This window comes from Notamacropus eugenii, chromosome 1 (genome assembly GCF_028372415.1).
Source record: "Notamacropus eugenii isolate mMacEug1 chromosome 1, mMacEug1.pri_v2, whole genome shotgun sequence".
NCBI classification, from domain to species: domain Eukaryota; kingdom Metazoa; phylum Chordata; class Mammalia; order Diprotodontia; family Macropodidae; genus Notamacropus; species Notamacropus eugenii.
This window is the reverse complement of record NC_092872.1, coordinates 677,471,288-677,494,274: the sequence shown is the minus strand read 5'-3', so window position 1 is coordinate 677,494,274 and position 22,987 is coordinate 677,471,288. Positions and strand designations below refer to the sequence as shown.

The 22,987-nt window shown below is 38.9% G+C and overlaps 1 protein-coding gene and 1 long non-coding RNA gene across 2 annotated transcripts in view; both read left to right on the top strand.

Moving 5' to 3' along the window:
* The window catches only part of WWOX (WW domain containing oxidoreductase), a 1,243,673-nt gene that overhangs the window by 811,466 nt on the left and 409,220 nt on the right, over positions 1 to 22,987 (top strand). The window lies entirely within an intron of this gene.
* LOC140521415 (uncharacterized) overlaps positions 1 to 22,987 on the top strand; it is a 133,857-nt gene that overhangs the window by 48,882 nt on the left and 61,988 nt on the right. Inside the window, exon 2 of the long non-coding RNA XR_011972926.1 lies at positions 1 to 22,987. This exon is cut by the window's left edge and continues 37,653 nt beyond it; it is cut by the window's right edge and continues 61,988 nt beyond it. This is a non-coding gene — a long non-coding RNA (uncharacterized lncRNA).

Below are 22,987 nucleotides of genomic sequence, written 5' to 3'. Positions count from 1 at the left end.
AATAAAAGAGTTGATTGAAGAAACTGGGAATATTTAATCTGTAGATGGAAGAGAATATTTGAGGAAGGGGGCATCAATCCTGGTATGTGGGAGAGAAATTAGATATTTTTGACTTAGCTCTAGAGCCCAGAACTAAAAACAATAGAGAAAAGTTAAAAGGAAACAGATTTCAGCTCTGTGTAAGGAATATATGTTTGGTGTATTTTACGTAGAGCAACCACACCCTCACTCAATCCATTCCATGATGCATCTTTCAGGAAGCAATAAAGGATTGAGTTGTACTATTACCTAGCTCACACTGATGGATCTTATGCTTTTGATTTAAACTTGTTTCTTCAAAATTCATTACAATTAACACCCAAAGACACTAAAGTTTAGTCCTTTCTGTTAAGAAGCTATAGTTAAAAGAGATGACAAACTGGTAAAATTTCTGTACCAATTCATTTGGCTCTTTTTCAAGGTGGAGGAACTTACGTATTGACCAGCTTTGTAATTAAGATTAAATAACAGAGTTATATAGGAATATTGTTAAGATTCTATGGGGACAAGAATCAGAGAAACTATCCTAAAATATTTAATCCATCTTAGTTATTCCCTGATACTATGCCATTTCTAGAGGAATCAGGCCAAAAACAAAGAGTCTGATAGAATAGAAAAAGCTTTGACTAAGAAAGCCTAGGTTCAAGTCCAAGGTCAGCCACTTAATAGACTTAGACAAGTAACTGGGCCTCTGTGCATCACTTTCCTCATCTATAAAATGGAGCTAATATTTGCACTTCCTACATCACTGAACCTTTGTGAAGAAAGTGATTTCTAGACTATTTACAAAAATAGCAACCACTGTTTAAAATGTGAGTATAAATAAAAGTGCCAATAGTATAAAATATCGATTTACAAAGCTAGGAAGAGGGTCTGTACCTGTGATTTCACTGATTAAAGGTGAGGAAATTCCCTCTGCCAATGTAGATTAGGATGTTCTCTGCATTTCATAGTCTTAGAAAGTAGCCTGAAACAGGGAAAGACCTAGTGACTTGCTCAGGGTCACACAGCTGGTATGTGGCAAAGACTGGAATGGAAGCCAATTGTCCCTGGCTTTGAAGCTAGCTTTCCTTCCACTATTTCACCCTGTCTCTCAATTCAACAAGGCTAAATCTTAGATACTTGAATATGTCTATGATTTCTTCAGTGTGGATTCCCCATTAATACAGATTACAGTACCTCTACAACTTAGTAGATGGGCTTTGAGAGTTTGTGTGACCAAAGAAGTTCATGGCCCTGTGTTCAACCTCTAAATCTAGCTAGGATCGTCCTTAGGTGGCAAACATACAGTCTATAGTCAGTGGGGGCATCCTCAGACTCTCCAGCTTGGTGTCAGGTATAGCAATCAGGAGCCCATGGTAAACTTCATAACATAATAAGGCACTTCATGTGTAAAATTTGTGAGTGAAGAAACATAGCCAGTGTTAAAAGTACGATAATCATAGGTATCTGAGGATGTTTCTAAACATTCCTTTACAATCTTGGTCACAACACCCAGATTTCACCTCCCAACTCCAACACTTCTAACCTATGTGAGTATGGGTACATCACATCCCTTTTCTACTCCTTAATTTTTCATATGATTATTTCAGAAATAATCATGCTTACTTCACACCATAGTTGGAAAGAAAGCATTTTCTAAACCTTAAAAGTGAGAGTTATTCAGTTCTTTCTGTCCTAAAATTACCATCTGAAAAATTATTTTGAAATATTTGTATTTTGTTCTCAGGGGTGTTTTTTATAGACAGAAAGGGTGAGTAGTGTTATATACTCACAAAAATGGGAAATGTCTTAACCATTATCTTATAAAGAAGTATTTGATTTTTTCCCCAAGTTCTATAAATTTTATTCTTTTAAAGAACATTTATTCTTTTTAGTCCAAAATTTTTAGTGACCTAAAATGCCGGTGCTTTTCTTAATTCCTTTCAAGTGATTTATTAATACCATTTTTGTAAAGTGGTGACCAGAAGTGACCATGATGCTTGGGCAGAGCTTTATCAGAGTCTAGGGTAATCCATTCTAATTTCAGTGGACATACATTTTGCCCTGGCCAGAAAGATGTATAATGTTGTCTCCATAATTCTGCTTTGCTTTGCCTGTGCTTCTGGTTAGTTCTCTCTCCCCTCCCCCTTCCTCTATGTCCCCTGGTTAGTCAGAGTTTTTGATAAAATGTCTACTGTGACTCCAAGGTCTTTTGTTGAGCTTTTCCTCTTCTAGATCAATCATATTTGTTGGGCATTTGTTTATGACAAGCCAATGGACATTGCTTTATATTTGTCAACGTTAATTTCATTTGTCATATGTCAGACTGAGATGAGTCAGGCCAATTCAAACCCTGGCCATTTCATTTTTTTTCTCCTTGTGTTAGTTACTCTCTTTGCTAATTTTACATGGTCAGCAAATGTGGCACATTTGCAATTGTGTTACTGCCTGGGTAATTTATCTAGATTAGAAAATACGGAGTTCTGAGGATTAACCACCGAGGGACTCCATTTTCCCTAACACCTATCCCCTGTAGTTTACTTTGCATACTACTTTTTTCCATTAACTTCTAGAGCTCTGAATTTGGTGTCAGAGGCACTGTATTCAAATTCTGGCTGTTTTGCTTCCTGATTGTATGATCTTGAGCAAGTCATATCAGCCCTCAGTAGGATATAAGTTTCCTGGAATGGAACAACCATGTCGCTTAGAATAGTGACTAGCACGGTTAGGAAGAGCTTTATAATGTTTATTGTTATTGTCCACCATTCTGGACCTGCTTGTTTATCTTTAAGTGTGGGTGGTACCAAACTAAATTCTCTCTCAATTTCCTTCCTACTTAAAATCTCTTCTTTTAGGAGCTTTTAGGACCTATTCTCTTTATACATAAATATCTATAATGAAAACAGGGTCTTATGGTAGGGAGTTTTCACTATTTTTTCCTATGTAAAGTAGTATTTCATTGCATGAGATAATCAGCCTTAAGAATACATAAAATTTAGAGTCACCTGGAACTTTAGAGTTTAATCAAATCCCCTTATTTTTCAGAAGTAAGACCCAAATTTCAGGGAGGTCCAATGGCTAGTATATAACCTCACTGGTAAAAAGTAGCCAAACTGGGATATGAACCTACAGGCTTGGAGCCCAAGCCTAGTGCTCTTTGTACTATACCACCAGCTTTCTCCTTAACTCTAACAGTCCTCAAAAATCCAAGACAACAGATTAGACAGTGGCTCACAGCATGGAAATCCAATGGGACTCCACATTGTACAACTGTCTAAAATTCAACTCTCAGAGACTACTAGCCTCCTGTGAAAGCTAGAATATTCAAATACTTCTCTTCCAAAAGAATAGTTTTTTCTCATTCACTTAAACAAAACTAACAAATGAGGTATTAGAGTGACAGTTTGGATAAAGTGAAGAAATAAAATGTCACTTCCCCTGAGATCTGGATAAGTTGGACCAGTTCAGTTCAGTCCAAAATACATTAATTTTCATCTTGGCTTTGCCAATGATCATTTTGGGACAGGATCTCCATTTTTTTTCCCATCATTTCAATATGGAGAGTGGGTCTAAAGTGCCTTCCAAATGATGCTATTCTGTGACTCAACAAACATTTAAAGGCCTACCATGTACAAAATACTGAAGATCAAAAGAAGAAATAAAACAAGAGAACTTCCTCCCCAAGTATTACCTGTTCATCTTATGCAAATCTTATGAAACCCACCTTAATGAGGGTCCTCTGATAATCTGGAGACTTTCAGTTGGATCTTTGAATAATTCCTGTATTTCAGTGCAGGCTGTCTGCTCTGTGATCCCTCACCTTGGCTAGCTGACCAGTTTATCTTCTTTTCTGGAAATGAATTTCCTCAGTGATGTTTTTACACCACTTGTAAATAAGCCACTTGTGGTAAGAGCCCTCCTAGACCACTATGTGTCTCATTGCCCTTTTGGTCACTTTTGGTCACTTTACGGTCTGGATTCTTCTGAAAACTTGAGGATCGTTGTACTTTAACTCTAGCAGCACTGCAAAAATATTGGTGTCAAGTAAGTGTGGGGAGAGGGGCAAGGGGATGGGGATATCTAAAGTGATATAAAATTTCCCAACCAATCCAAAACAGTCCTCTTCTAGATACTAGTTGTTTTATTTTTTTCTCCATTTCAACCTAACACTAACTATTCTGTGTGACCTTGGGCAATTTGTGGAAATTTCAGTGGAAAGAATACTATTGATTGCTGTTTTTCCCTCCCAGTGGAAAGAATGTTTGAATTGAGAGTCTGATGATGTGAGCTCAAATCCTACAAACAGACAAATTGCTTAATCTTTCTAGATCTCAATTTCCTTATCTGTAAAAGGAGTGCTTGAGACCTGATGCTAAGATATTACTGTTTCCTGAAGCAGAAGTCTCCACACTTTTTTGATTATGAACTTGTATCAGTCAAATGGTCAGTTTGGTGGCTCAGTGGATGGAGTGCCAGGCCTGGAGTCAGAAAACATTCCTGAGTTCAAATGTAGCCTTAGACACTTACTATCTGTGTGACCTTTGGCAAATCATTTAACCCTGTTTGCTTCAGTTTTCTTGAAAAATCTGTAAAATGAACTAGAGAAGGAAATGGCAAACCATTCCAGTATCTTTGCCAAGAAAACTGAAAAGGGGTCATGAAGAATGGGATATGACTGAAAATAACTCAACAACAACAACAAAATCCGTAAAATATTGTTGAGTAGATATCTTCATTATGTGTATTTATACTTAATAAATACATCCATTACAAAACACACAAAAATATAGATTTTAAATGAATGAGATAACAAAGACATGATTTGATCCTAGAGTCAATAAGAAACTGCTAGAGTTTATTGAGTAGTAGGGTGAAGTTTATTGACACCGTGAGACCTGTGCTTTAGGAAAAATCAGTAGAGGATCAGTTGATGAGGAGGGAGGCTTGAGGCAGAGGAACAAATAGAGTGCCATTGCAGTAGACTAGGAGAGAGATGATGAAGGCCTGCCCTAGACAGGGTGTGTGTGCATGAATGAAGGGGACAGATTGTGGAGGTGTTATGGAATGAGAAATAAAATGATGGGGCAACTTTGACTTTTGGAAGAGGAAGAGTGAGAAGTTGAAGTTCCTAAGAGGGATGAGTTTGGAGAGACAGTCCCACGAGGTCCAAAGTGCAGGTGACTACTCATCTGTTCCTTCTTCTCCTGTTTTACTTCTTTTGTCCCACCCCAAAAGAAAGGGAGAGGAATAAGACTTCTATTCTCAGGTCACAATTGCTTTGTGTGCCCAGGTAGCAATTAGGTTATCACTGCCTTGAGGAGGCAATGTTCTGCTCTGAAGGTGGGAGCTTGGGATCTTATCTAACAGAAAGAAAGAAGGATAGGTTGTGTTTTGGCAGAGATAATGTGATTGGCTGTTATGGTGAGGGCAGAATGCAGCTCATCTTCCTCCAATTAGGTGATCACATACTCTTTGGGATCATGCCACTGCTCCTACTTTGGGTACCACTGTTCTAAACAACTAAAAGGATATTTAAATGTTCCATTCAATTTCTCTGACAACAACTGACAGCTCCAGGTGTAAGTTCAGTCATGGTCTTGGTGTGTTATTCAACATTTGTAATTTTAATAGATTATATAAATAGGCTTAGTGTGAAAATAGAAACTGAGATTTTTTTTAAGTGAGCTCACTTTAAATCCTGCCTCCAGTTGCTCCGTGCTGTACAGTGTACTGGGGGATTATCACACACACACACACACACACACACACACACACACACACACACACACACACACACACACACCCCTAATACAAAACAGAATAAGATAAACATATGCTCTAAAGGAGGAGTTCTTAACCTTTACTGTGCCAAAGATCCTTTCAACAGGCTTATGAGTCCCTTATCACAATAATGTTTTTAAATTCATAAAATAAAATACATAGGATTACAAAAGAAATCAATTATACTGAAATAAAGTTATATTTCTTCCATCTAATACAGATACCCCTTGAAGGTCTACGATCCTCAGATTAAGAAACCCTTCTATCTCTGGAGGTACAAAATATTGAGTTCACAGAATGCAGAGATAGTTTTTTTAATTTGGGATTCAGGGGTACATATGCATCTGGGATGTCTTAGTATCAGAATTTTGAGTTAGAAGGTACCTTAGAAACAATCCTCTGGCCTCTTTTTAGATGAGGAAACTGAAGCACAGAAATAAGAAATGATTTGTCCCAAGTTTCACTAGGATTAAGGAATAGAGCTGAAATTTGAAGCTGACTTTGACTCTTAACTAAATCCAGGGCTTCATGAAGGGAGGAGCATATGAACCATGTCTTAGAGGATGGATGAGATTTCAGCAGGTAGATATTGAGGGGAGGACTTTCCAAGTGTAGGGACATTAAAATATTTCCCTCCAAGCTTTTTCGTCTTCTAGCACAAAAGTTTGATGGTAACAAATACCTAGGCTCCACTGAAATGTGAAAAGCTCACTTGCCCAAACTGGTACTGCCTTGGCCCAGGGTCTAACTAAACTTTTGGGTCCAACCTCCCGTCTAAAGTAATTTTCTGGAACTGCAAAAGCCTAATTATCTGAAACCCCTTAGCCCCCTGGAGGAGCTAAAGAATTAGAAGTTACTTAACCCACTCCCCATTGCCAGTTTTCTTAAACATTAGCTCTGTTCCAGATATTTTTGTCTCTAACTAGCCAAGAAGGGGGAAGCACAGCCAACAACCATTTCAAAGGTTTGTCTTTTCTATGTAGGCCAAGTACACAGATTTGATAGAATTCTGATTCATGCATCTTATTACCTTCATTTTCATAGGAATCTGAAGGCACTGCTCTCTTCCCAGTGTAGCCCAGGCTGCCAGAAGCATTTGTCCACTTAGAAAGCTAATGTCTCAAACTACCAACGACTCTAAAACTGAAAAACTACCAGAATATTTGGCTCTTTTAGCCATGCATAAGGCACTGAACAAAATAGATAGAGAACTTGGCTGAACTTTACTTGAAATTTGCCAATCAAAACTTCAAAAGAGAGCCAAGTTGGCTATGAAACCTCCCGCTCTGAGCCAGCGCTAATTATGTCAACAAGTAGTTCATACTTAGCCCTTGTTGAGTCATGCACTCTCAGTTGATAGAAGATGGGTCTTAGGTGCATATGAAGCCCAGCAGTTGCTTATGTTAACTCCAATCCATTTAAGACTGTTACTTGAAACTGCCTGATGACATCATAATTTTTCAGCTCTTAACTTTCTCCTGGGGTGTGTCCCCACTGTGTGCCTTGGATGAAAAGAGTCTCTAGGCAGCCAGAGTCTAAATGAGAAACTTGTGGAGAAGTCAGCAAAAGCCTGTGTAAGGAAGGGTGCAATACCAAGAGTCAAGAGGATTGTGATTGAGTCCAATCTCCGATATTTACCAGCTGTGTGACCATGGGCAAGTCATTCACACTCAGTTTTATCATTTGTAAAATAGGGAGATCATTGACCTTAACATCTTAAGAACTTGTTTCAAACCTTGGCTCTGCTACATCCTAGCTGGGTGATGTTGAGGTCACTTTCCCAGTTTCTTTCACTAGAAAATAAGGAGGTTAGACTAGACAATTTCTATTTTTCCTTCCAGCTTCAGAATTCTTCGCTTCTTTGATTCTGTGGGATCATCATCCTGGTACTATCAATTATGGAGCTTTTATGAGAAAAACTCCTTAAAAATATTCACTCTCTCCACCTAGAAGTTGGTGATATTGGCATGGGCACTAAAACTCGCCTACAAGCAGAGTACAGTAAAATAGAATTAAAAGAACTGGGTCTAAGTTTCCATGGTGGCATTTTCTAGCCATGGGAACTCAAGCAAAGTCATTTCACATTCTCTGAATCTCCATCTCCTCCACTAGAAGCATTAAGTGCATCGATTGATACAATTAAAAAATAATTTTAAAGTGATTTACTGTAATATCTCGTATCTGTGTAAATGCTCATTAAAAGGCAAATAATTACAAGTAGATATTATCATTTTACTTTGAAATAAAAATGTTCATCCTACTATCTATTTCCTTTGCCTCATGGATGTAAAAAAAATGCAATCAATTGACTCACCTGGGTGTTTCTTGATATTCATAATTTCTTGTCTTTCTTTTGTTAAAATGAGAGAGTTGGAGCAAAACACCTCTAAGGTCCTTTCCAACTCCTGCAGTATAGAAGGTAATGTATCTGGAAGGAAGCAAGGACACAAGCATTTCCTAAGTACCTACCGTATGCCAGAAACTGTAGAACCATTCCTCTGTACCACCCTGCAGAGTAGATGCTATTTTTAGTCCCCACTTTACATTCAGGGAAAATGAGGCAAACAGGTTAAGTGACTTGCTCAGAGTGTATAAGAGTGAATTTGAATGCAGGGTTTCCTAACTCTGCCACTGTGCATACTAGCTACCTTGAAAAAAGCATTTCTTTCTTCCCCATTCCTGTCCCCACCTACTCTTCCCTCCCCCCAAAAACAAACAAACCCTGGTCTCAACCTGTTAACTGCCCAATGAGGAGTAATTCACTAAATTTTCCTGATTGAAAGAATAAACAATAAGTGGTATTGTTTCTTAGTTTCCTCCTCTATCTCAGTTTCCTCATCTATAAAATGGAACTAACAGTATATTCACTTCATACCTCAAATAAGAGCAATGTTTAATAAATCCAAAAGGACATTCATCATCGTGGAATTCAGAATTTTCAGCTCCTTAATGGCTAAGACCCATTCTTATCTAAAGTCTTCATCTTGTCTTTCCCCCTCCTCTCTACATGCAGAGCACATGGAGAGTACTTAATAAAAGTTATATTGTATTGTATTACAGTGCATCACACTGGAGAATCCTCCCAGATGTACCTTCCTAATCAAAATCTAGTCATTCCCATTTCAAACAATAATTTAGAATATTAAAATAAAATCTTCTTTGCCTTGAGATCTAACTGCATTTAGATCCACAGTAGCCAGAACATCTGGCAATTTGCTTTGAATCCTCCAATAGACTTTTGGGACATTTACATTATCCAGTTGAGACTTTATATGGGGAGCCATCATTGTTGAACAAACAGACTTTTAGCATATTTAAGTTAGAATACAAGTGACCTGTATGTTGGGAATGCTTCATAAGTGAAGCCTATTTTCCTCTCAAGGAGATAATCAAATTGAAAAGTAGTCCCTAAAGGGCACGCTTTGTAAATTAGGAGGAGGAAAAATCAGGACTAAGAAAGAGGCATGATAAAGAGCTATATTAAGCAGAAGAACCACTCTGAAAGAGAAAAGAAGCTCCGTGGTGTTTGTCAATTTGTGAATAAATCTGTTACAGAAATATTGGATTCATATTTAACTTGAAAAACAGGGACCAGCCTTTCATCACGCCCTGCAAAGTTTGAATACGCTTTCCGTTGGTCTTCGTTATCTCAAATTAAATCTTAAATTGAGCTTGTGGTTCTGTGAATTAATACTCCGGCCTTTCAGCTCTTTTGCTGAGGTCATTCAAATCTAATGGTAGAAATGGTCGCAGGGTCAAGCCTTGGTATGTAGAGTATAGAAATGTTTTAATGATGCTGGAAGATGCGTTTGCATTTTATCTGGTGGGGCTGGGATGCACTGGTAGGCTGTGGGGAGGTGGCTGATGATCACCCTCTTGTATTCCTGGCCTCTCAGAACTAGCAAGTATGAAACCCTCCCCCAAATGACCCACAATCCTACCTTCAGCCTAGTGCTTTAAGCTGACAAATGTCAAAAATCTTCTTCCTTTAATTTTCCCAGTCGTAGCTGCAAGTGCCTATAAATGTGATATAAAGGTAAAAGCCACAAAGATCTCTCTGTAACGTTATCTGGGAGCAGGTATCATTTGCAGTAACAGTGTACCATTGCCGTGGCTTTTAGCATAAGCTAGTCTCGCTGTCCTTTCTATTACTAAAAGCTTGTTTGGTATCGTATCACTCCATCTTTGACTCTAGAACTATAGTGTCATGCTTCTCCTATCTGGAAAAAAATGGTGATAATCTACATCATTGGATTATTAGGAAGAAGTGTTCTGTAAACTTTAAAATGCTTTAATAACCAACCAAACTGGGCTACCCTCCATCTCCCTTCTCAGAATGTCATCCCCTGCTAATTGCCCCATCCTCTGTCTGTGCCTAGACATAGTAGGGGCTTAATTAATGCTAACTGACTGATTTACTCACCTCAAGGTCCACTTCAAATACTGCCTCCTCCTTGGAGCCTTCCCCCCACATCTCCCCAGGAGAAAAGGATGTGTCCTTGCTCATATTTCTTATACCACTTTTTGTCTGCCTCGTCATGGTACATATTATAGCATACCTATGTATATTATATATATGCGTATATATACACATATGTGTGTATATACATATATGTGTGTATACACATATATGTATATATACATATGTATGTGTATATATATGTATACGTAGCCCTTTATAACCTAGCCCTCTCCTACCTTTCCAGTCTATTTATACCTTACTCTCCAACATGTATCTTCAATCCGGTGACACTGGCTTAGCTGTTCCATAAACAAGACATCTCATCTTTTTGCTTTGGCCATTCTTTCTGGTTTTCCCCATACCTGAAATGTTTTCCATTCTCCATTCTTACTGTTGACCTCCCTGACTTCCTTTTAAGTCCCAACTAAAATCTCAACTTCTACAGGAAGCCTTCCCTAACCCTTCTTAATTCCAGTGCCTTCCCTCTGTTGTGTCCTATTTATCTTGTATACAGCTTACTTTGTATATATCTGTTTGAATGTTGTCTCCCCACCCCCCACCCCCATCAGATTGTACATTCCTTGAGGGCAAGGACACTCATTTACCTCTTTTTGTATCCCCAGTACCTAGCACAATGCTTGACATATAGACTTAATAAATGTTTACTGGTTGATTGTATAAATGTATTATCTCCCCATATTATAGTATAATATTCTTCAACATGAGGACTATGTTGTTTTTCAATTTTTTATCTATAACACCTTGATAAAAAAAAAACTTTTATATCTAACATCTTTAGCCCAGTCACTTGAATATTGTAGATACATAAATAATGTGGAGTTGAATGGATTTATGAATTCAACAAACATTTATCAATCACATACTATATTTAGACCACTATGTTTTTTGGTAGAGGAAATAATGAAATGAATGAGGCCCTTATGGGGTTTGAAATCTAATAGGAGAAATTATGCATGTGTGCGTGTGTATATTATATATATATATTATATACACATACATGCATGCACATATATACATATACACACGCGTATATACACTTATGTACACGCATATATAAACATATATATGTAAATATAAAAATTTTAGTATAGTTCGATCTAACAAACGTGCTAATTGCCATGCCAGGCACTAGAGATACAAAGATTAAAACAGCAACAACAACAAGTAAATGGTGGCTGCTGTCACGGAGCCTGTATCCTGCTAGGAGGAAGGATAACATATATACTTATGCAGTACCAGTCAATGTGTTATTTTGGAAACATAAAATGGATGACAACAGATTTAGAAGTCATATTCTAAACCAGTCACTTAACTGCTATTTGCCTCAGTTTCTTCATTTGTAAAATGAGGATAATAAAGGACCTACCTCCAAGGGTTATCATGCAAATCAAATAAAATAATGATCATGAATGTGGGAGCCTTAGATAGAAAAAGGGAAGTTTGAAAGAGGAATTTGTTTCAGATAATGAGTTATGTTGTGAACATATTGAGTTTAAGATATTTCTGGCAGGTGAAGTTTTAAATGTCTAATGGAAATTTGGTGACATGGCACTGAAGCTTATGGGAAAAACTGGAGTTAAATACACACACATACGTATACATACATATGTACATACAAATATATACATACATGCATATATATATGAATACACATATACATACACATGTATACATACATATGCATACATACACAATACATCTATACATATACATGTGTATATACACACCAGTATATGCACATGCATGTATATCTACACATACACATATATTCATATACATGCATACATATATATCTATTTCTGTGAGTCATCTGTATAGAAATGATAATTAAGCCCTGAGAAGTTAATGAGGTCACCAAGGAAAGAGCAGAGAGAGGAGAACCCACTAATAGAGCCTTGGAGAACAAAGTTAGGGGACATGATATAGACATGGAGAAGAATCATGTTTCCTCAGTGTAATGGAAGTACTGGTGCAACTTGTTTGTATAATTTGCTGAACTGAAAATTCCCAGTAACCCTACAGGGCTCCTGTGTCTCAGTGATTCCATCTTGTCCACCTTGATTATCTTCTATGCTTTGTGTATTTCCATTAATCTACCAATTCTCTGTACCTCTATTAATCTTGTCTAAGACCCTTATTTGATTTTTTTTCCTTAAAGGATTTTAAAATGTTTAACCTCCTGCAATTCAGGGAGAAGCTTCTTCCCAATTCTGAGAGCGCAAGTTGAATGCTTTCCCTTATGGTCATAAGAAATAAAGCTATGCTTTGACTAAGCTGAAAACCATAATACTCTGTATTATTTCTTTAGCAAAACATTGTCCCCCTAGATTTATATAACAGCCTTATAAAATAGCAAGTACAATTATTATTGTCTACATTTTACAGCTCTATGGTTTGGATAGGGTCGGTAAGTTGTTTACAGTCATAGGGACAGCAATGAGGACTTGAATACCAGATCTAAGGACTCTCCTCACTGTAACCAAGACTGGGCTCAGGAACAGTCCATCCTTACTCCATGGTGCTAGTTATCCCTTTTCTCCACTCCTCGAAAACTAGCTTCCTAATTTTGTCTAGTTCTAATCCTAGGCACAAAAGCATCCTTTGCCTCAGATTTCTTTTTTATTTTCTAGCTTGGCTATTTTTTATTTATATTAAATTGTGACTTCCTAAGGATAGAAATGGGTAAGATGGGGAAATTTGGGAGCCTATAATCTGTCTTGCTGTGAAAGTCAAATCAAATACACTAATTTTGTTAAGTACTGTCATGTGCTAGGTACTATGTTAAGTGATGGAAATATTTGTTGTTATTGAGTTGTTTTAGCTGTGACGGACTCTGTGACCCCATTCGGGGTTTTCTTGGCAAATATATTGGAGTAGTTTGCCATTTCCTACTCCAGCTCATTTTACAGATGAAGAAACCTAGGCAAATGAGTTAAGTGACTTGCCAGGGTCATACAGCTAGTAAGTTCAGATATAAAGAAAGATAAAAACTAGTGTTTGTTCTTGAGTTTGCGATCTTATTGGGGAGACAATATGAAAACAACTATATATAAACGAGGTATATACAGGACAAATTTGAGTTAGTCCTACAGGGAATTAAGATTAGGGAAAGATGTTTTGTGAAGGCACAGCGCTTGGTACATAGTAAGAGCTTAATAAATGCTTGTTGGGAGACAGCTAGTGAAAATGTCCAGGTTCAGAAGCTGTAGTATCCCATGTGAGGAATAGCCACTTGTCAGGTCAGGGCCACTTCATTACAGAGTATTGGAGGGGGGAGTTAGATATAAGAAATCTAGGAAGAGGCTGGATCATGAAGGGCTTTAAAAGCCAAGCAGAGGATTTTATATTTGTTTCTAGAGGCAGTAGAGAACCACTGGAGCATGCTGAATGAGGTGGGAGGTGGGGTGGTCAGACCTGTCCTTTAGGAGGATCTGCTGAATAGAGGATTCAGGGGAGAGTTGAGGAAGGCAGACCTGCCCAGCAGGCTATGAAGGTGATAATGGCCTGCGTCAGGGTGGAAGCAGTATCTTAGGAGAGAAGGAGGAATGCTGGAGAGATGCTACAAAGGTAGAAATGACAGGACTTGGCAATTCATTGGATATGTGGGTGAGGGGCATAGGTAAGAGAAAGTGAGGATACATAGGTTTGGAGCCTAGAGGACTGGAAAAATGAACAACAATCGGAAGTTAGGAAGAGATAAATGCTGGGGGGAGGGAGAGTAAGTTCATTTCTGAACTACTGAAGTAACCTTAGGAGAAATAACCCCATCTTTCCCCTTATTAGGGATAGAGAGCTTTGCTCCAATAAGATGTGGGAGTCCAAATATTGTCTCCAACCTTGGCACTGTAGTCATTCATGGGATCACTGGATCCTAGAGTTTGAAAAGATCTTAAAGATTATTTAGTGGAATCCCTTCATTTTACAGAAAAGGAAATGAAAGCAAATAACAGCTAAATGACTTCCCAAGGTCACATAATCCCTAAGTGGCAGAGCTATAACCCAGTTCTTTTCATTCTAAATGCTAACTCTGCACCTACTGTGTACAGAGGCCTGAAAAAAAAAAAAAAAAGATGAGACCCCCTCCCCCACCTCCTCACCCCCCCAGACCTCAGCCCTGGTTTGGTTTTCGCCCAAGCCTGGTGGTGAGGGGACAGTCATGGATTAAACACACTACTACACTGATCCTTTCTTTCAGGAATCCCCTAGAAATGAGGTGCCACTTTATAGAAAACCCACTCCTCTTGTTATTCTCTGGTGAGGGTTATTTTAGGCTAGGAGGCAGGTACACACACCCACAGCCTTATTAGGAACCTGGTTGTGCATCTTTCAGCCTTGGGAGGTGCAGATTCCTGACATGGTGGGACAGAGTCTCAGTGGAAGATGTCAGGTCCTGAAGGAGAATTAGCTGCTGTGTGTCAGGTGCAAATTGCTGCAGGCATTGGCGACTGCAGGAGCAATTGTGTCTCTATTAGCTCCGGGGGCAATGAGGCGCTAATGACACCCCTGCCAACAACAGAGGAGGCAGGTAGGTGACAGTGGGAAAGGGGGATGCAGACTAATCTAATGTGAACAGTCGGTGACATCAGTGATGGGGAAGGGCCTTCCTCAGCCTTCAGTGACGGGGTGGGGGAGGAGAGGAGTGAGACTAGAGTCATAAAATCAAAGATCAGTCTTAGGAGAATGGAGTCAACCCTCTGCAGATGCCAATGGCTCAGCCTCCTCCCAAGGAAAACGGGTAAAATTGATCCTATTTCTCAGTGGGAGGCAGAGTGTAAGTTGAGGAGCTCATGCTGGGAGCAGAACCTGTCCGGCATGGGGCATTGGTCAGCTGTGGAGGTGCCAGACAGCAGGCCAAGCTCAGGGCAAGTGTGTGAGGGAGGGTGGTATTTGAACAAATGACCCTTTCTGGTTACGTTGCAGAAATAATGCGTTTTGTATATTACACTATGTATTTTCCTAGTGAGAGGCATTGATTCACAGATCCATGGAATTCCAGAACCAGTGAGGAGCTTTAGAGATCACCTTGCTATCATCTCATTTTACAGAAATGGAAATAGTAATAATTATTCACTTATGTAAAGTGTTTTTTGGTTTATAAAACATTTTATATATGCTATCTCATTTGAAACTCATGGCTCTTGAAGTAAATAGTGAGAGTATTATTAGACCCATTTTATAGTTAAGGAAGGTAAAGCTTAAATTTAAGTATTCAGTCTGCAGGTACAGAGGGAGTCAGTTTCAGAACCAGGTGTTTTGTCTCCAAAGCCACAGCTCTTTACACCAATAGCCTAGTAAAACCCTGTAAAAATCACTTTACTGACACTTTTCTGAGAGAACGTAGAAATCTACCAAGGTGAGGTGACTTCCTCAGGATCACTGAGTCAGCTCATGACCGAGCCTGTACCTGAATCCACATTTTTTTTACTACCATTTCTGTGCTTTTTCCACAGCAAGATGTGTTTCCGAAACACTGTTAGAGAAGAGAACAGGAAACATCCTGTAATGTGATGGATGCAGAAAGGGTCTGGGGCTGGATTCAGCTTACTCTAGTGAGCTTGGAGCCAACCACTAAATAACCAAGTGAGCAGGTCCTCAGAAAGGTTTAATAATGCTACAATACTGTACATTATCAGTTTTGTATATGTTTACCCTTTTTCCCCTAATAGTATATAGAAACTGTCCTAAGCCTAATTTGAGCTTGAGTGGAACTTGGGAGGAGGTGGGTATTCGTTAAAAAGAATATTTATTACAATATACAGTACAGGTGAACTCCATGAGCCATAGAGTCCTAGCTAACCTGCAAAACTTTTATGATCAGGCATTCCAACTCCGTCCCCCACAAGTCATTCTGCCCAGGCCACCACACTGATTGATTTGCATTTTGCCTTTTATTGTTGACTCTGCCAAACTCTCACAATCACAGAATACTAGCAAGATTGAGGTCCCATGGGGCTAGAAAGTATCCCAAAGGCCATTTAATTTAAAGCATACGCACCCAGTAATCCCTTCCTCTCAGCAAGTGATCATCCAGTCTCCACGTGAATGCCTCTTGTTCTTTCATCCTGAAGATGCTGCGGCTACTCAGCTGAGATCCAAAAGGATTGAGATAGGATAATAAAAAAGTAAAAAAAAATATGGATTTTGACAAGATGATGTACAATAACAATAAATATAAAGTCCCAGATTTTCATTCAGAAACTCAGCTAGCCAAATATAAGATTGGGGAGGACTGAATATGCTGAGTTTATGTCAGAAAGAACTAATGTATTGATTGGACTATGAACTCAATGTGAGTCAACAGTATGGCATGGTAACCCCACAAGCTCATCTGGTTTTATTCAGCATTCATATCCAAATCAAAGAAGTGGTAATCCTCCATCCTCTGCTCTGAATAATGTGGTGACTACTTCTATAAAGCACATTTCGGAAGGATCCTAAGAAGCTAGAGTATATCCAGAGGACAGTGACCAAGATGGTGAGGTACTTTGAAACCCTGGAGAAGAGAAGACGTAGGAAGTGGTATGAAAAGCTAGCAGTTTGGAAGATGCTTAGGCTTGTTGTGCCTGGTCCCAGAAGCCAGAACTATGAACAGCATGAAAATTTCATAGAGGCAGATTTCAGGCTCCACAGAAAGAAAATCTGTGAAAAAAAAGTAGAAAAGGATGTTTCTGGAAATAGTGGGAACCCAGCAGTATGCTAGCAAATATTTAACAACTGGGGGGGGGGGGGGAATTACATGTAATATAATTTTATATTTAACCTTCATTAGTAACATTTTCCCCATCTCTTTCTTATTTTTAGTTTTATTATTTATTTTTAGATTTCAACATTCATTTCCACAAAATTTTGAGTTCCAATTTTTCTCCCCATCTCTACCCTCCCCCCACCCCATAATACCTTGTATTCTGATTACCCCTTCCCTTGATGTGCCCTCCTTTCTATCACATCCCAGTTTTCCCTTATCCCCATCTTCTCTCTTTTCTTGTAAGGCAAGATAAATTTCTATACCGCATTACCTGTATTTCTTATTTCCCAGTTATATGCAATAACAATTCTCAACATTTGTTTCTAATACTTTGAATTCCAACTTCTCTCCCTCCCTCCCTCCCCACCCATCACCACTGAAAAGGCAAGCAATTCAATACAGGCTATATATGTGTCATTTTGCAAAAGACTTCCATAATAGTCATGTTGTGTAAGACTAACTATATTATCCTCCATCCTACCCTGCCCCTGATGCCCCTCCCTTTTTTCTATTCTCTCATTTGACCTTGTCCCTTCCCAAAAGTGTTTACTTCTAGTTACTCCCTTCTCCCATTTGCCCTCCCTTCTATCATACCCCTTACCTCATTTGTCCCCTTCTCCCCTACTTTCCTATAGTGTAAGATAGACTTTCATAACAAATTTAATGAGCATGTCAGAGTAAGCATCACTTTTCCCCTCTCACCTCCTCCCTTTTCTCCTCCATTGAGCAAGATTTTTCTTATCTCTTTTATGAGTGATAGTCTGCCCCATTCCATTTCTCCCTTTCTCCTCTCAATATTTTCCTCCCTCACCCCTTAATTTAATTTTATTTTTTTATGGATATCATCTCTTCTGATTGAACTCAACCTGTACTCTGTCTATATGTGTGTGCATATAATCCCTCAACCTACCTAAATACTGAGAAAAGTCTCAAGAGTTACAAATATTATCTTTCCATGTAGTAATGTAAACAGTTCAGCTTTATAAAGTCCTTTATGATTTCTCTTTCCTGTTTACTTTTTCATGCTTCTCTTGATTCCTGTGTTTGAAAGTCAAATTTTCTATTCAGTTCTAGTCTTTTCATCATGAATGCTTGGAAGTCCTCTATATCATTAAATGACCATTTATTCCCTTGAAGTATTGTACTCAGTATTGCTGGGTAGGTGATTCTTGGTTTTAATCCCAGTTCCTTTGATTTCTGGAATCCTATTCCAAGCCCTTTGATGTAGAAGCTGCCAGATCCTGTGCTATCCTGATTGTATTTCCACAGTACTCCAATTGTTTCTTTCTAGCTGCTTGCAATATTTTCTCCTTGACCTGGGAACTCTGAAATTTGACACAATATTCCTAGGAGTTTCTCTCTTCAGGTCTCTTTCAGGAGGTGATGGGTGGATTCTTTCAATATTTATTTTGCCCTCTGGTTCTAGAATATCAGGGCAGTTTTCCTTGATAATTTCATGGAAGATAATGTCTAGGCTTTTTTTTTTTATCATAGCTTTCAGGTAGTTCCATAATTTTTGAATTGTCTTTCCTGGATCTATTTTTCAAGTCACTTGTTTTTCCAATGAGATGTTTCACATCATCTTCTACTTTTTCAATCTTTTGGTTTTGTTTTGTAACTTCTTGGTTTATCATATAGTCATTAGCTTCCCTGAACTCCACTCTCATTTTTAAAGAACTATTCTGTTCAGTGAGGTTTTGAACCTCCTTTTCCATTTGGCTAATTCTGCTTTTTAAAGCATTCTTCTCCTCATTGGCTTTTTGGACCTCTTTTTCCAATTGAGTTAGCCTAATTTTAAAGGTGTTATTTTTCTCAGCATTTTTTTTGGTTCTCCTTTAGCAAGCTACTCATTTTTCAAGTTCTTCTATGGCCTGAGCCTATTTCATATTCGTTTTGGAGATACTGGAGGCAGAAGCCTTGACTTCCTCTGACAATATGCATCCCATCTCTTTCTTAAGCCTAAAGTGCGAACAAAACAACAAATCCAGCCCTGATTTGTAGTATTTTTCGATTTCTGGGGCAGAAATGCTTGCCCTGAAAAATTTAACAATCAACTCTGAAAAGCCTAGATGGCTTTTGACCTGACTCCAAGGTACCATTGTGGATTTCCCCACATGGGAGGCCTTGTCAGAGCTGATTATGAGGATTCCTCTTTAGGCAGATCCTGAATCAGGTGCCCCCTAAAGTCTCTTCCAGCTCTGAGAGTCTATGAATCTTTTACTGTAGAGTGGAAGGTTTCCATTTTCTTGCTTCATAGATGTCAGGAATAGAAGGCAGGGAGCAGCCATAGGGACGGTGGTATTTACCACTTTAAGATCTTGGGATGCTTGGTAGGTTGTGTTTTTCTCTGTTGGTAATAGAAATGATATCACAGAAACTCCTAGTGTACAGAAGTAATTTCATCATTTAATGATTGGTATGATGCCTTCTGTCCTTGCAATGGTGTGTTCCAAATTTCAGTCCAAGAGAATGCCATGGAGGGACAATCTAGAATTCATAAGATAACCAGTCCATTTAGCAAGATGAGACAGAAAATGGACTTTGTAGCAGTGGCCTAAAGCTGAGGAAGTCAGTAAAGTTTAAGTCAAATAAAGACTTCTCTAAAGGGATCAGGGGACATAACAGATATCTCTTTGCAATATTCTTTGTTAGTGTCAGTACACACTCTCCTCTCCTCTCCTCTCCACGTCATGGTGTCAGCATTGACATCTCCACAAGATCAAACTCCTACCAATTAATCCCCAGGCCCTATGTTGGGACCACAGTCACTTCTGAAACTTCTGAGGTAATATCTTGATTCCAGGTCCCCAAGCTCTGAGCGGTACCTGTTTGGGTGGTAGCTATGAGCTAGACTGAGAAAAAACCCAAGGGCTGCATAAACCACCCACGGAGTAGTCATTCCCTGAGTGATCACCAGTTAAAGGTGCACACATGAACATATAGATTTAACCCTGGTGATATGATAATAGATTAAAGACAGTCCAGCCACAAAGAGAGGAAGGGCCTATCTTACTTCAGAAACACCTGTTGATGAGTTCTATTTTCCAGTCTAACAAACATGAAAAACACCCAACCACTGTGTCTGTCTCAGCCCAGAGTGATTTTTTGCAGTCTCAGACAGGAGGTTGCTAGAGATTCTCAACAAGGAAGCCTTCCATATTTGCATACTTGCTATGGTGCCGGTGTGATAACTTGGTTGGTTGGCTTTACTTTGTACCATTTTTTTCCAAGCCTACCATGATGCCAAGTGAAAAGATGGGGGCTCACAGAGCACAAAGTGTTTTTCTCACTTTGACCTTGGGAGTGCTACTGTCATTACCTCCTTTTTATTGATAAGGAAAATGGGTCTCAGAGTGCTTTTGATCTATCTGCGTTCCCCCAGCTAGGAAGTATTGAATCTGAGATTTGATTCCAAGGCTTCTAACTCCCAATCCAGTGGTCTTTCCACTAGATCATTTTGCCTCTGTTTACACTAAAACAAATCAGGATGACTAGTAAGAAGTCAGGACCCCAGTCACTGTATCTAAAACCTTGCCCTATACAGTTTGATATGGAATACTACAATATAGCATGTTGTAGAATGGTTTCTTATTCAGTCATTTCAATCATGTCCAACTCTTTGTGACCCCATTTGGGGTTTTCTTGGCAAACATACTGGAGTGATTTGCCATGTCCTTCTCCAGCTCATTTTACAGATGAGCAAAATGAGGCAAACAGGATTAAGTGACTTGTCCAGGGTCATACAGCTAGTAAGTATCTGAGGCTGAATTTATACTCAAGTTTCCTGACTTCAAGCCTAGCACTCCATCCATTGAGCCATCTTTGCTATTTAGTCATATTTAGTATTTGATTCTTCATAACTCCTTTTGGGGTTTTCTTGGCAAAGATACTGGAATGGTTTGCCATTTCCTTCTCCAGCTCATTTCACAAATGGGGAAAGTGAAGCAAACAGAGTTAAGTGACTTGTCAAGGTCACACACCTAGTGTCTGAGGTCAGATTTGAACTCACAAAGATGAGTCTTCCTGACTGCAGGCCCAGCGCTGTGCCACCTCGCTACCCTTCATAAAATAGTATTTCGATGTAAAATGCACCTATGCAGTGCTAGGATGGAAGGCATTTGGGTGGTACTAGTGTGGAATGCTCTTGCATGGTCACTAAAGAGATTGGGAATGATCTGTCTAATATGTTTACTACCTTGCTCTACTAAGAAGGTGGGGGGTTAGTCCAGGACTCTTTGCCCGTTTTATCAGAAGCTCTTCCTACTTTCATGGCTACATAATAAAAATAATAATCATAACACTCAAACGAAATAAATGATCCTTTCTAGAGGTCTGCAGTTCTTTTACCAGAGAGCACAGTGCTTCTTTTTTACCTCACCAAGCTCAGGTAGTTCTCCTCCCAAGGTCAGTAAATTAAAGCTTCATACAATCGAAAAATTGAATCTTAGTCTATCTATTTTCCTAACACAATTTCTTCAGTGCCTATTGGTGCTGACAGTTTTGGTGAGAGAGTTCTGCGTGCTGTTCAGTTTTATTTGACAGTGTGGGACAGCTCTCAGTGTATTGGAGGGAACATCTGAGCACCAGCAGCCCCCTGGGACCTAGAGATTTCTTTACCTCTTTGCCCTCACAAATGGATATGTCTGTCCTTTTCAAAGAAATGTACTCTCTCCTTGCCCTTTTTCCTCTGACTTGTTATCTTTGTTTTAATTATTTATAAGAAATATCATCCCAATCATTGGAAGCAAATTTTTAGTACTTTGAAACCAAGTGCTTATGGGGGATATTATACAATTATGACAATTATACCGGTGTTAAGAATGGAAGAGATTTTAAAGGAAACAGACTAGCAAAAAGCCCGGGACTTGAGGTCAGAGGGCTTGTGTTCAAATCCAGGCTCTTTCACTTATTAACTGTGTGACCTTAAATAATTTTTCTGAGCTTCTGTTTTCCGTAAAATGAAGGGATTGCTAATGACACTTTCAGCTTTTAAATTGAATAATTCTGTAATTTTACATCAAGATGAACTCTAGCTATGTGATTTTCTGCATATTCCTTTCCCTTGTGGGGGTCTCAGTTTTTCTTTTCTTTTTTTTTAATTTGGGTGTTGTAGTAAACAATCTCCAAGTTCACATCTAGCTCTGACATTCTGTGGTACTATGAAGTCACAGCACAAACCAGTAGCTAATGACAGGGAAATTTCTGAGGATACATTTCCTAGAGTTGTTCACTCTATTCATAACTTACTGCATTCAGGACTTCCCCTCTCCCCACATCTATAAACTCCAATGACTCCCTCTCAGACCTTCCCAATCCTTTTATAAACTACTGCCCTCCAGTCACTCTACAATCCATCTAAATACTCTGCTTGCGGATGTTTGCACACACCACTCCATCCCCTGTGTCTATTTCTTTTGACTGAATCCTCCCCACTCACCCCCACTAAATGCCTGGAATTCACTCTCCATCTCCGTTTTTATTCTTCCTTTTTGTTCAGAAGATGAAATGTGCCCACCATCCCCAAAAAGAAAAAGAACTTCTGTCTGCTTCCTTGGGGAGGAAATGACATACTATGCATGCTCTGTGTGAAGCAAGAAGTGGTTTAATGAAAGCAAGCTAAAGCAGATCTTGTGTCCTGCTTATGAGAGCAGCACATGAATACATATTCAGGTTTGGAAAACCTGGCAATGGGATGTTTGTGGGTCAAAAAATACCATCTGTTCAGTTGTAAATATGAAAGATGTATAGAAACACCCTTGTGTTGGGTCCTTGTACTTAATGGGATGATCTCTTTTGGGGTCCACATACTCAGATTTAATTAATCTGAAGTATCTCCATCAACATCAATAGAATATTTCAATAATGGGTATATGTATAACACAAAAAAGGTTTACAGTATCTGTGCGTTCATGTGTGCATGTATATGTCTATGTGTGTATGTATGTGTATGTGTATGG